The sequence below is a fragment of the Sus scrofa genome, chromosome 4 (genome assembly GCF_000003025.6).
Source record: "Sus scrofa isolate TJ Tabasco breed Duroc chromosome 4, Sscrofa11.1, whole genome shotgun sequence".
NCBI lineage: Eukaryota > Metazoa > Chordata > Mammalia > Artiodactyla > Suidae > Sus > Sus scrofa.
In genome coordinates this window covers 84,545,096-84,559,744 of record NC_010446.5, presented here as the reverse complement: position 1 = coordinate 84,559,744, position 14,649 = coordinate 84,545,096, and the positions used below count along the sequence as shown (strand labels likewise).

Genomic DNA, 14,649 nt, shown 5'->3' with positions numbered 1-14,649 from the left:
GGGTGTGGCCCTAAAAAAGACACAAACAAAAACAAGAACAAAACCAGACAAAATGCCCTGCCTTTATGGAGCTTACATTCAGGTAAAGAGATGATAAGCAGCTATGCAATTAGATGACATATGCTAGTATGATAAATAAAGCAGAGGAGGAATAGGAGCTTACATTCAGGTAAAGAGATGATAAGCAGCTATGCAATTAGATGACATATGCTAGTATGATAAATAAAGCAGAGGAGGAATAGGAAGTGCCGTAGGGTGATGTGGTTTTAGGAGAGGTGCCTGGGAACACCCTCACTAAGAGCATGACTATCTCTTCAACCTAATTGTTTGGGATGGAATGGATTTGGGGAATCAACCGCACTGTCCATTGCACCTGGTGGACATACAGTCCAGCAGGACAGAGGGCCCTGGGAGAAGGGGCTCCTGGGAAGAAAAAAAGGAAACTTCATAGAATACCTGATGTAATGAAAAATTTAAAAATAGTCTTAGAACCAGAAGAAACTCAGATACACAGAAGAATGAAATTACACTCACAAATACACTTGATTCCTCCATGAATAATGCTCACATAATCCCAATAATGTCAATGCTGGTATTGGTTTTCAGATTTTAAAATGAACTGATATGGAGTTCCCTTTGTGGCTCAGTGGCAATGACCCAACTAGGATCCATGAGGGCTCGGGTTCAGTCCCTGGCCTTGCACAGTGGGTTAAGGATCTGGCATTGCCGTGAGCTGTAGTGTAGGTCACTGACACGGTATGGATCCCACATTGCTGTGGTTGTGGTGTAGGCCGGCAGCTACAGCTCTGATTTGACCCCTAGCCTGGGAACTTCCATGTGCTGCGGGTGGGGCCCTAAAAAAAAAAAAAAAACCCGAAACCAAAAAAATATGAACTGATAGAGAAAGCATGGGATATTTAATTTTCATTACAGAATGACATGTAAATGTTATCACCTGGGTTGCTCTAAGATTGGAATGTCAAAAAAGAGAGATAGCAGAGCTAATGATAAGGCTAGGAGTGCTCACTGTACCAGCGGGGCTATTAGGGAACAGACTATATTTGGCGGAATAAGAAATGATGGTGTATGTTTGTTACCCAACATTTCAAAAGTAACCAAACAATAGAGAAGTAAATATGTTATAACTATGTTGGGAAGCTGGGCAGGACAGATGGGAGCTGATAATAGTGAGCTAAATCTTATAGCAGCAAGTTGAATGTCTAAAAGGGACAAACTGAGACACAGTGTATAAATTTTTGCATACTGTAGAATCATAGAAAAACTACAGTATTTCTATGTAACTGTGGAATAAACAAGTTAGAGAACTAGTGGGTTGACTTTGGGGGTTTGAGATTAAGGGTAGACGTGAGAAACAGGGTATTATTTTCATTATTAGTCCTTTGGGAAAATTTGAATTTTGATTTATGTGTGTGCATTACTTTTATTTTTATTTTACTTTATTTATTATTTATTACTTTTATTTTTTTTTCTTTTTAGGGCTGCACCTGAGGCATATGGATGTTCCCAGGCTAGGGGTCAAATGGGAGCTACAAGCTGCCAACCTACACCACAGCTATAGCAACACAGGATCTGAGCCATGTCTGCAACCTTCACCACAGCTCACAGCAATGCTGGATCCTTAACCTACTGAGCAAGGCCAGGGATCAAACCCACAACATCATGGTTGCTAGCCAGATGCATTTCCACTGTGCCACAACAGGAACTCCTACTTTGATTTGGTCTTCCCTCTACAAATATTCCTCTCTGTACTCCTAAGAGTGTTACATGCTCATTATGGAAAATTTAGAAACTATAGAAAAATTTCCAGTATTTAGTAGCAACTCTTAAAATATTGGCCTATTTTCTTCTAGTCTTTTAAACTCAATTATATTTATACACATTTGTGATTATGTAGAGTAAGGATACAACTTGATGAATTCAAATTTGAATCTAAACTGATTAGCTTAGATTCCATCGATAATTTATAACATTTACAATCTCTCTTAGGATTAAAAACAAAACCCAAACAAACATGATATTAAAGTCTTTATGAGAAGAGACCTTTGACATTAAACAGTAACAGTAAAATGAGCCTGTTCACCAAGGAAACCAGACCCTGGCTGACTAAGGTCAAACTCACTCTGATGTTAATAAGGCAGCGAGAGCTATGAATTGCCAGAAGAAATTAAATGGCAGATTCGTTTCATAGCTGAAGACAATGGTTTAGGTACCTTATATAATTAAGGCACAGTATTCAGATCCTGCATTCCTCCCTGGCCTTGCCTCCCAGTCCTCCCCAGCCTTTGCTCACTGCCCAAGCCACTCAGATCTAGTTGTACATCACAGAATGTACCCGGCTTCTCTTCCTGCCTTTGTGCTTGGGCCATGCTGCTCCCTTTGCTTGGAATGCTCTTTACAAAGCTATTCAGCCTGGGAAAAATGCTATAAATCCATTAGGTCTCAGCTCAAATCCTCTCTTTCCTGTGGTGTTTAACTAACTCCTTCCTGGGTATATTACTGCTCCTTCCCTTGTGCTACCACTGAACTTCATCCATGTCATGACTAGTGCATTCATACAAAGTATGAGTTACAGAGCAAAGAGGAGGTGTTGTGGGGTCAGATTGCCTGAGCTTGGCTCTGAGGTCCACCTCTAACTGCCCATGTGAGCTTGGGCAAGTCACTTAACCACTTGGAGCCTCAATTTATTCACCCGTAAAATGGCATTAATAATATTGTCTGCCTCAGTGGCTGTGGGAAAGATTAAAAGAAATAATACAAGGAAGGTACTTGGCACAGTGCCTAGACTATGGTAAGTGCTCAAAAATATCTGGTGTTATTTGTTGCTACTGCTGCTGCTGTAATGGTTGGCTTGCATATCTAGCCACTGAGTTCAGGGACTATAACTTTTCCATCTTTACATCCCTTGCACCACTGTAGAACTTGGCACTGTGTCCTTGAAAGTTTGTAGACTAAATGAATGGAGAAGTGAGTGATTTAGAGAGTAAATCCAGCTGCCTTTTTATAATTATCATTTTTGGGAATAGTAGTTCCAAGAATTGGCCCCAGAGTCATGCAAAAAGCTAGCCAGCATTAAGCCAAGGGGCCAGTATTTTTCTATTAAAACAAAGAACCACTTCCTGAATATATTTACTATATCATCAACTCAAAAAGAGATGAGGTCTTTCAGCAATGCAGGACCTTGTCTCTTTCTTATCATATTTCTCAAAGTTCTGTGGACTTTCTAGTACTTCTGGTCTGTAGAGATTCAGGACTAATGAGATAATGCATTTTGAGAAGTTATGAAGTATTCTTAACCACAATACAAGTGTGAGCATCATTAGAGTGCTTTTTTATTATCTTGTGAAATACATCTATTCATGTTTTCTATTTGATTGCTTTTCTTCCCTCTCTGTATAATTATTGTTCTATTTAAACCCAGGTGTATTTAACGATTTTGTAGTTGCACAGGGCTGACTTGTGACCTCAGGGACTCTAAGTACTAAGGGTGATTCTGTTCTGTGCCTTACTCCAGAACAAAAGCTCCATAAGCCCCACAGTCACAAGGAGTAGATGCCTTATTCTGCCTCCAAGAAAATTGGGTTCCATTGGCATTTTTCAAGTCTAAGTCCAAGCCAGACACTCTAGCAGTTACTGGGGAGAATAATATTTGTCCTGCTTATCTGCAAAAGCTGCTGGAAGACTCCAGTGAGCCATTTTATAAAGTACAAAGTGATCTACAAATACAAGCATTTTTATTATTATTAAAAACACATCTCATCTTCTACCAGAACATCTAGATAAAGTAATGTTGGTGGGATAAAGAGCTGCAACTAAAGGGGGAGAGACACTAAAAAACCTAATTACCAAATATTGCACAAATACCACAAATAGAGTGGCTACCTGATTAAGTAATGGTAGGGGCCCTACATTTAAGTCTTTCAGTTATATTGGCATCAGCCTTTTTTGACTATCAGGACTGGCTTTTTTCTGTCGACGAATAACTATCAAACCACTGAGGCCTAACTGACGTGTGATTAATGTGGGCTCTGTTAATTGTATGGCTGAGTTTTATGCATGAAGCTGTACCCTTGATTTTTCTCCCTTAATTTCCTCCTGTTTAACTGTTGGTCATAAAGCAGTTTAAAATATATCTACTGAGCATGGGAGCAAGTTTTGCAGCTTGAAAAGTGCCTGAGTCAGTTTGGGCATTTCGTGTAGTAAAACAGACTTGGGGGAACTCTTAGGCTGTAAGATGGATTGTTGCTTGGCTTCTACTCTCAACCCTGCTGGCTCCTTTTCTGCAGCTGTTCACTGGCACTGGATCTCATCTGTTATCATTAAGCACATGCATACCATCAATTGTAGCAAAAGGCTTAATCACTTTCTTTCTGACAGCCCATCTGATGGCCCTATTCAACTTCATTCTAGGCAGATGGAGATGATGGCATTTGCCAGTCTAGTCTTCTAGCATCTGTTGTTAATAGCACCTGATTTTCTTTTGGGGACTTACCCCTCTTCCCACTCCTTCTCTGCTTATAGTCTCTGTGGTTCAAGAAGAGCTGATCTCATTTTCCTTGCTCCAGGGCTGGCCTTGCTCAGTTAAAATCCCAGTGATTGGCTTCGGGATGGACATGTGACCCATGCTGGGCCAATGAGAGGCAACCCTGGGACTTTAGCAGAAACTATTGGAAAAGTATAGCTCTTTTTCCTCTTGAATTTTTAGATTGGTAAAAACCTGAAGCCTAGAGTTTCTGGTCTTTTTTACACAAACAAAGGAAAGTTCAGCCAAGAATGTAGCCAAGACAGAGGAAAGGGGAGCCAAGGGATGGAGAGAGACAAACACTTGCTGGCATTGTTTGAATATGTGGATTCAGTCATGCCTGAAGATGAGCCTGGACCTGTGCCTTTCCATGGTATGAACCATTTTGAATAGATTTTTGTCACTTGTAACATAGAGTCTTGACCCAAATGATGCTATTGATCACACCTCCTTTCTGCCTCAGCATATCATTTATGTACGGCTCCTTAAGAAAAATTAGAATGAGGCAAACATTAGAAGTCAGTCTGTAGGAAATAAAATTCAGAAATTTTAGAAATATATATATATACATTTAAAAAATATATTTTTCCCTTTGGAAAAAAATGTGTTTGGGCCCATTGGACATTTTCCTTTATGTTGTTAGGTCTGATTAAAATAATTCTTTTTGTTGTTGTATTTTTTTTTTTCTTTTTTGGCTATATCCATGGTATGTGGAAGTTCCTGGGCCAGGGATGGAACCCACACCACAGCAATGACCTGAACCACTACAGTGACAATGCTGATCCTTAACCTGCTGTGCCACAAAAGAACTCTGTGATTAAAATAATTCTTTGGGGAAAGGATGTGCCACCAGCTGTCATGGTGACCTGATGGGGGAAGCAGGCAGAGGGGGCAGGCCCAAGGTGGGTGGTGTGGAGAGTCCATGTTGATGCCAGCTTGGCAGGGAGCAGCTGGGGGTCGCCATGGCAGAGCTGCAGAAGTTCTGGGTGTAGTAGGCAGTGGACTCCATGGTGAAGAATCTGGAGAGAGAGAGAGAGAGAGAACACCTGAAAGATGCAGACTCAGGTTGGGATGTCCCTGGGCTCATCCACAGCAAACCTCTGGAATTTTGGCTGAGCTGATGAAATCTGTTCACTCTTGCCACGTGCAAGGTCAGTTTGTCCCCCAAGCCAGGATGGGGTAAGGGTTTCTCCAGACCAGGTTAAAAATCCTCTGGTGAAGCCTTCTGCTTCCCCCACCTCTGCCTCTTTGGCAGCCCTTTCTGCAGGGCCTCGGGTTTCGGTGCAGCGCTAGTTGCTGTGAGGACAGCCAGGCATCCATGCAGAAAATGCACCCCTGCATTAAGCACTGCCACGCACCTCTGGCTGGGGTGGGGAGATCCTTACAAACATTGTAACAATTACAGTGAGACAGGTGGGCTGAGAAGGGTCCAGCAATTTTTATCTCTGCTGGCGGAGGCTCTTTGAGTTTTAGCTCCTTGGAGAAGCCTTGAAGTTCCCCATTGCTGTTTGTTGCCACTCTCCTATTTACCAGAAGGATCAACACACACATCGCCGTTTCCCACCAACTACAATAAAACAAAATCCACAAGCTCACCAATTTAGAAGGGGAAAGGGGACTTCTGGGGTTTTGTTATGCATGGTTTTCTTTTATATACAGGGGCATGAAGTTATTTTTAAGATGTGGAGTTGGGAGCAGTGGTTTGGGTAAGAACTTTGAAAGGGTCCTTGAGAGTATTCATTTCTGGCCATCATGATGCAGATGCGCCTTTCTTAAAATGCTCACACATTTAGATCTTTCAGCCTGAAGACCCAGCAAAAACATGAAAGACGATGTCACACTGGTATGGGAAGCGAATCTTCCCTCTCAGTGGCAGCCACGGTGGGCCCCGAGGCCTGCAACAGAGGGACAGAACAATCTTGCAGTGACACTCACCCTTGAAGGGAAAGGGGATCTTGATTGTGTTGACCACTAGGATTTAGGAATGAGCTGAAAGAGGAACTGTTATCTGCTTAATTAAGAGAGCTGTGAAATACCGGATTTGGAAAAATCTGGTTTTAATAAAACAGAATACAATGAAAGCCTAAACCCAGTATTGCTTACTTTGCCACCTGAAATAACAGAGCTCTATTGATACAATCCCTTGGCAACACGAAGGTCAAGGGGGGAAAAGTAAGCAACTCAGGAGCGAGCTGTGACTCCTTTGAAAAGAGGGACAGGCCCTCATTACCAGATACCACTTCTGTCAAGGCCTTTGTTCTTGCCCTAGTACTGGCACCTTATTGTTTTGATGAGGACCATGTGGTCTTTTTACCAATGTATTACTTGAAATGATAATATAGCCTGTCTGTTTGCTGTTTCAAGACTGTGACGTATTTTCCTAGTGGTTTGGTTTTAAACTAGAGACTCTCATACTGAATGAAGTAAGTCAGAAAGAGAAAGACAGACACCATATGATATCACTTATATGTAGAGTCTAAAATATGGCACAAGTGATCTGTCTTGTACAAAACAGAACAGATCATGGACACGGAGGACAGACTTGGGTTTGCCGGGGGGAGAGGGAGGGAGAGGGATAGATGGGGAGTCTGGGGTTAGTAGATGAAAACTGTTGCATTTGGAGTAGCAATGAGATTCTGCTGTATGGCACAGGAAACTATATATCTAACCACTTGTGATGGAACATGATGGAGGATAATGTGAGAAAATGTATATATATATATATATATATATATATCTGGGTCACTTTGCTGTACAGCAGAAATTGACAGAACATTGTAAATCATTTATAATAAAAAATTTTAAAAATTAAAAAATAAATAAGGTTTAATTTTTTCCTCAAAAAATAATTCTATGATATTTCACTGGTAGGAGAATGTACGTACTCACTAGGGAAGACCCTGTAGTTCGTTCATTCATTCATTCAGTCAATGCTGGGTGTCTGCTTGTGTTAGGTGATAGGGATCTATCAGGTGAACAAGATCTCTGCTTACCTAACAGATTATGATCTAATATATTTTAGTGAATCAAGAATCTGGGATGCATAGAAATAAAGGACATCAGTAGATTTGATGATGTGTAGTACCTCCTGGAAATAATCATTTATTATGCATTAATGGTAGCATTAGTTATAGAAACTGGCCTGCTTTAATGTTCATTTAATTCTATCATGACCCTCGGGTCTTTAATTTTCATTCTCAAAAAGTAAGAAAACATTTAAAAAGGAAATTGAGGCAGCTCAACAATAAGAAGGTGGTAAGGACTAAAAAAAATGCCACCCATTAATCCTATTACTCTAAACAATTGGCTTTCTTGGGGGCTGCTGAGATTGTTGTAGATTTAAGGCACCTTTACTCCAGTGAGCTATAAATGCTTTACGTGTTTGAATGCATTCTATTTTCCCCAGCTCCGCTGATTGTATCAGAGGCCAGAGTTATGTTCCCCAACTCACAGAGGGAATAACCAATGCAGAGAGTGTTAGAGAACTTGTCTGAGTTATCACAGTTGGAGGCTGAGACAGATGCTGACCCACTCTGATCCTTGTGAGAAGCTGTTGACCCCCAGAGTTCCCAGCCCACCTTGGGCTGATGTGCCTTCCCTTGCATCCCCACTGCCCGCCATGGTTAAGGTCCTAATAAATGTAATGCAGGGATTTGCGATTTCCTCTTAGTTGTTTTACCCATTGCCACTTCCACTAATCTGTTCTACTTCATGTTGCTACCAGAGGAATCTTACTAATACACATCAGCTAGTAGGTTACACTCTGACCAGAAACTTTTACTGGTTCTTTTTCTTTTCTTTTTTTTTTTTTTTTTTTTACTGGTTCTTTTTTGCCTGCAAAGTCCAGACTATTTAACAAGGTAGGCAAGACCCTGCACAATCCAGACTCCATCTACCATCTCCTGCCTTTCTTTCCAACGACTCTCTCTCTCTACTCCCAGGTTCATTGATCTGGCCCAATTCACCATTCTCCAGATATGCCCTCTACTTTTCCATACCTTCATCACCACTTCCCCATCCTGGAATGTTTGCACCTCTTCGTCGTTTCCTCCCACAGCATTTTTACTTATTGAATTCCTACCTGTCTCTCCAGACCTCAAGAAAAAGCCTCCTTTTTCATAAAACTTTCTGAGATCTTCTTAGATAGAACTTTTTCGTCCTCTTCTTATTATATTCTGTTTATTCTGCAGGGTTTTTTTCTTTCAAATCTATCTGATATTTACTTACATACCAGTCTGTCTGTCCTGATGGCACATAAAACGCATCAAGATAGGGAATCCCACCTGATTCTTCCTTGTGATTCCCATTGTGTGTGTTGCTTTAAAAGAGAACTTAAAAGTATCTGCTGAATGGATGATGAGTGTGTTCTTTCTCAGCTTATAAATGAAGGCAAACATCTCATGCTTTCTCTTACCACTAAGCCTTTGAAGAGGCTGTTCCCTTCCTGGGATGTGCTTCCATCCTACTTATTTCCCCCACTGTCTAGTTCACAGTCCACAGTAAGAAATACATTTTATATTCAACCCAGTACAAACACTTCATGAAATGATACTAACCCTTGCTTCCTATAATACATTCTGATCCGTTCTCTGTTTTGTTTTCTTCTGTGCTTCTCTCTTCTCCTGTACTCTAGTCTAGTCTATTATTATTTCATTTCAAAAGACGTTGGTTGTGACACATGAATTAATTTCCTTAGCCTGCTAATAGGTTACTGGAAGCATTGGCCTAGTTGATTCCTGTTTATGTTTCAGATCTCTGCTCACATGTTGCTTGTTCAGGAAGGCCTTCTCCTGACCTCCCAGGCTAGATGGAGCCTCTGAGACAGACTCTCACAGGCCCTTCTTCTTCACAATATTTAACCATGTCTTCTTGGTTGCCAAACCACGTAAGCGTTGGACTGTCTTTCTTCCCCCATTATATTCTAAGCTTCATGAAAGTGGGGCTTCTTTGCTTTTTTTCATCATCATAGCCTCAGTGCCCAGCACAGTGCCAGACACACATATGTGCATACTAAAACTTTGTTGAATAAATTAACTGTGTGTTTTAAATTGGGGCATGAGGCACTGATATAATCAGATTAGTGCTTTAGGGAAATCACTTGTGTGACACACATTTCATTGTTTAAAGGACAAGTGAATTTGAGGGTGGTGTTCAAGGGTGGTGTGTAAGGGTGGGGGGCTTCAAGGCAGAGAGGAAGGGAGATTAGTTTGGGAGCCTGTATAAAGGGGATTTAAATGAAGAGTCAAATCAGTGATGTTGAGGTATTGGGGGTAGATCCACAAGATTGTCTGAAAGGAGAAATCAGAAAACACATTGATCTGCTTCGGGGGTAAATTTAGTTCTCGAGGACATTTTCTGCCACAATGAGAAAGCAGGTCGTCACCGTCTGGGGTTCCCTCCCAGGCTGATCATTTTCCTCACCGGGGGTTCTGCATCCCTGGAGGAATGTGATAAAGGTATCACAGCCTCTGCTGGATCTGCTGCTTTCCTGGTCCTCCCAGACCTGTTCCTTAGGCTAATTACATTCTGCCTCTCTATGTTTTCTCCATTGATGTTAGTTTTAAGCCAATTAAGATGGGGAAGGATTTCAAGTAGGATTGTCTTTATTGATCAGTTTCACACTAAAGCCTTAGTTCTTAATTAAGAGGAGTTCATTGCTCTTGTCTACAGACACAAAGCCTCCTGAGGTGACCTGACCTACAGGAGAGGAAAGACAGGCTCTAGGGACATTCGGTTTACAGAGGCAGCCACAGCATGAGTGCTCAGCACCCAGCACCAGCTGGAATATATTTTTTGGCAATAGCTTTGGAACCCAAGGCTGTGCCTATGCTCTGTGACCGAGACCTCCCTTGGTAGTAGATTTGGTATTTGTGCGTGTCGTGAGGGTCCAGTGCCCAGCAGTGGTTCAGACCCCCCGTGATTGCTCTAATTTGGTTGTGAAAACTGCCAAAATAATGACAAATGCAATGGAAAAAATATTCTTGGTGTACAGTTACATCAACCACTTGACCCCTGGCTTCTGTTAGAATTGGAAAATGTAAATCAAGTACAAATGAACAGTCCATAGGATGAGTAGATGTTTATCCGTGGGCATCCCATGAGGTGTTATCTCTTTTTCCTGGGCTTGTGCTATGTAGGACAGGGACTTTCTGGCTGCATTTTTGCCAGTGCCCTTTCCTCTCCCCTTTCCTTTTCGCCATTTCCCTGGGATGCACATTTCTTCCCTTTCAGGTTGAACTTGTCTTGAACTACTTTCTTCTTAGGGAAATTAGTTTGCATTTTTTCTCCCAAGATACATCTCATTTTATTATGTGCTGTCCATATTTCTAATCTGCTAAGTCTGTTTGTATTATCACTTGGCCTTGCCTGATGCTTGGCCTACATCTCATTTCAGTGTTGCCATGACTTCAGAGTGGCCACAGAACAAGCCAGGAGCATGCTTCCTTCCATTATGGGAAAAAAAGGTGGGGAGAAGAGGAAGAAAAGCCAACGAGAAGAAAAATAACCATCTGTTTACTTGCTGAACAGGACAAGCTGTGGTTTTGCATGAAATTTGCAAAAGGAACCAGCAGTATAGATAGCAAAAATGGCAAACACAATTTGAATGTTTTGTACATATTAACTTTCTCAATCCTTACAAGTAAGTACTCTGAACTAGGTACTATTTTCATCTCCCTTTCAGCCAAGGAAACTGAGGCACAGAGAGTTTAAATAATGTGCCCCAAATAAGTGGTGCTAACACAACTACTGAGTGATGGAGACTGAATCCTGTGAAGCTAACATTTAAATTATACCGATCTTAGATTTTAGTGGCTTTAAAGTTTTCAGCTTTTTTTTTTTTTCGGTCTTTTTGCCATTTCTTGGGCCGCTCCTGCGGCATATGGAGGTTCCCAGGCTAGGGGTCTAATCAGAGGTGTAGCTACGCTGGAGCCACAGCAACACAGGATCCGAGCCATGTCTGCAACCTACGCCACAGCTCACAGCAACGCCAGATCATTAACCCACTGAGCAAGGGCAGGGATCGAACCCACAACCTCATGGTTCCTAGTCGGATTTGTTAACCACTGCGCCACGACAGGAACTCCTCTTTTTGCCTTTTCTAGGGCCACTCCTGCGGCACATGGAGATTCCCAGGCTAGGGGTCGAATCGGAGCTGTTGTTGCCAGCCTACACCAGAGCCACAGCAACACTGGATCCAAGCTGCGTCTGCGACCTACACCACAGCTCACGACATTTGCTTAACCCACTGAGCAAGGCCAGGGATCAAACCTGCAACCTCATGGTTCTTAGTCGGATTTGTTAACCACTGAGTCACGACAGGAACTCCAATATTTTCAGTTTTTAAACCCAGGTGTCAGACACATAGATGGCTTTGGTATCTGTTTGGAAAGTCCATCATCATTTTCCCCCACACCTCCAATGACCCACCCCTCCTGGGGCATTCTTCCACACTTCTCCTTATGCTGTGATTATCATGTACAACATTTGTGTGTGTGTTTGTGTGCATACATATACACAAATATATGAGTAGCAAGCAGGTATTAGTCATTTCTTATATTATGGAAATGTGATCACATTATATACAGAGTTGAACAATTTGTCTTTCTCATAAAAACTCATGGAAATTCTTTAAAGGCAATTGTTAGGAAATGAATTCATGCTTTTTAATGACTATCATATTTCATGGTATGAATGTACTGTATTAATCCAAACATCCCCCTATAGATCAAAAGTCACTTTATTTCTATAACCTCAATTGTAATTCTAATTGTAATAATTATTGTGTTAGTATGAACAATGATGCAATAAACATCCTCGAAAGTATATTCTTATGTACTGGGAAACCAGCTTCTGAGGAAACCAATTAAATAGCTTTAGAATATTTAGAGTTACACAATCAGTATCATAACCAATTTTAGAACATTTTTGTTACCCCACGAATGAATCTCATACTCAATCACTTCTCATTTCTCCCTAGCTCTCCATCTTTAGACAACTATTAATTTAATTTCTGTTTCTATAGATTTAACTATTCTGTACACTTTATATAAATTGAATCATACAATATGTGATCTTTTGTGGCTGGCATCTTTTGCTTAGCATAGTGTTTTCAAGATTCATCCATGTTGTAGCATGCATCAGTTCTTTATTCAATTTAGTGGCTAAATAATATTCAATTGTATGGATATACTACATTTTTGTGTATCCATTCGTTTGCTGATGGACATTAGAGTTATTTCCACCTTTTAGTTATTGTTACTAGTGCTACTATACATATACATCGATATGGTGTATATGTATTTGAGTCCCTGTTTTCAATTCTGTTTCTGTAGAGAAAAACCAGAATAGTATAAGTATATACTATTATATTCTATATAAGTCAGGAAGTTATTTCTAATTTCTAATTTTTAAAAGTTAAGATTTTCTTTTGATTACTTTTTCATTATTCATTTTATTAAATCCTGTTAAACTACCTTAATTTTTTTCAAATAATATTTTCTTCATGGACAAATACACAATTGATTTTTATAAATATACCAGGTATATAAGAAGAAAAATGAGTAGTTTTCTTAAATATATCTATAATTTGATTTTTTTATTTTCTCAATGTCTTTGTTGTTTGCTTTTGTATACTGGATCTGTCTAAATATGAAAGATGTACAATGAAGTCTCTCACTATATTTGAAATTTTGCTAAATTCTCCTTACATTTCTAATAGTTTTTTCCTTAAGCATTTAGCTGCTATAATTGCTTTAAGCACACAGATTTGTAACTCATTTTGTCTTCTTAAATTATGCTGTAAGCCTTGTCTCAATATGTAATGTTCCCTTGTTTTTCCTATTTAATACTTTTAAATTTAAATTCTACTTTGTTTGATATTGGCTCCATTCTTTTAAAAAAGCAGTTGTTTGGTACTCATTCCTTTAATTAACTGATATCTTCACTTTGTTTTAAACATATTTATAGTAAACAGTATCTGGCTACTCTTATCTCACCATCACTCCCATTGAACGATCTCTCCTTTTTAATGGGAATTTCAGTCATTTCACATTTATTGTAATGACTGATAGATTTGACTTTGATACTTTCATGCTTATGCTTTAAAAACATTTATTTGTATAAGGGAAAAGATTCAAAGCCTCATTTCAGTGTTCCCCTTGCCCTTCAAAATGCTGATACTGCCATTCCTGTAGGTGGTGCTGAATTCTTGCCTTGCTTCTGCTTTCCCATCCACGAGGTTGGAGACTTATTTGTTGGCTTCCAAACAATTGAGTAGGAAAAGAATAATGATCATTTTACAGCAGAGAAACCTGGTAAACACTCCCTTCGCCAGGGATGTTCCATGGATGTCATCTAACACCTGACATGATGTGACAAAAGAGGTATTTCGTTTTCGTGGTGTTCTTTACAAAAACCTGTAAACCCAGTGTAACCATGAGAAAACTTCAGCCAAACCTAGTTGGAGGACATAAAGTATTATTTCACACTGTTATTTCTTTTCTTATATTGGCAGGTTTGTTCAAGCTGCTCTTTATTCCATTCCCCACTCTGCTTCCCTTGTTCATCTGAAAGTTCTACTTTGCTTTTCCTTTGACTAATGCTTTATTTTTTTTTAAATTTAAAAATTTTTTTTGCTTTTTAGGGCCACACCTGGGGCATATGGAGGTCCCCAGGCTAGGGGGTGAATCAGAGCTACAGCTGCCAGCCTACACAGCAGCCACAGCAACGTGGGAACGGAGCTGTCTCTGTGACCTACACCACAGCTCACAGCAATGCTGGATCCCTGACCTATTGAGCAAGGCCAGGGATCCAACCCAAATCCTCCTGGATACTAGTCAGATTTGTTTCTGCTGAGCCACAACAGGAACTCCTCCCTTTGACTAATGTTTAATTAACTTTCTCTGCAGTAATCACCAGACACATGTTTCTTACATTGTTTGAAAACAATATTCAACAATATTCCTCCACCAAGATGCACATTTAGCCCCACAAGATATGTCATGCCAAGCTTCATTCCGCCCTAATAAGATGAGAACTTAAAAGGGAAAGCTTTTATTTCCCCTTCTTTCCCTCAACTGCCAGGTTTTGCTATTCCTAGGCTTTTGAGT

At 40.3% G+C, this 14,649-nt stretch overlaps 1 long non-coding RNA gene across 4 annotated transcripts in view; it reads left to right on the top strand.

Moving 5' to 3' along the window:
• The window catches only part of LOC106508330, a 52,513-nt gene extending 38,332 nt beyond the window's left edge, over nucleotides 1-14,181 (top strand). For 3 of the 4 annotated variants that reach the window (XR_002343367.1, XR_002343366.1, XR_001305115.2), the window contains exons 3-4: nucleotides 4,724-4,913; nucleotides 10,935-11,427. This is a non-coding gene — a long non-coding RNA (uncharacterized LOC106508330). Of the gene's footprint in view, nucleotides 1-4,723; nucleotides 4,914-10,934; nucleotides 11,428-13,734 lie in introns of those variants that run through there. The other variant, XR_002343365.1, reaches the window with a different exon arrangement.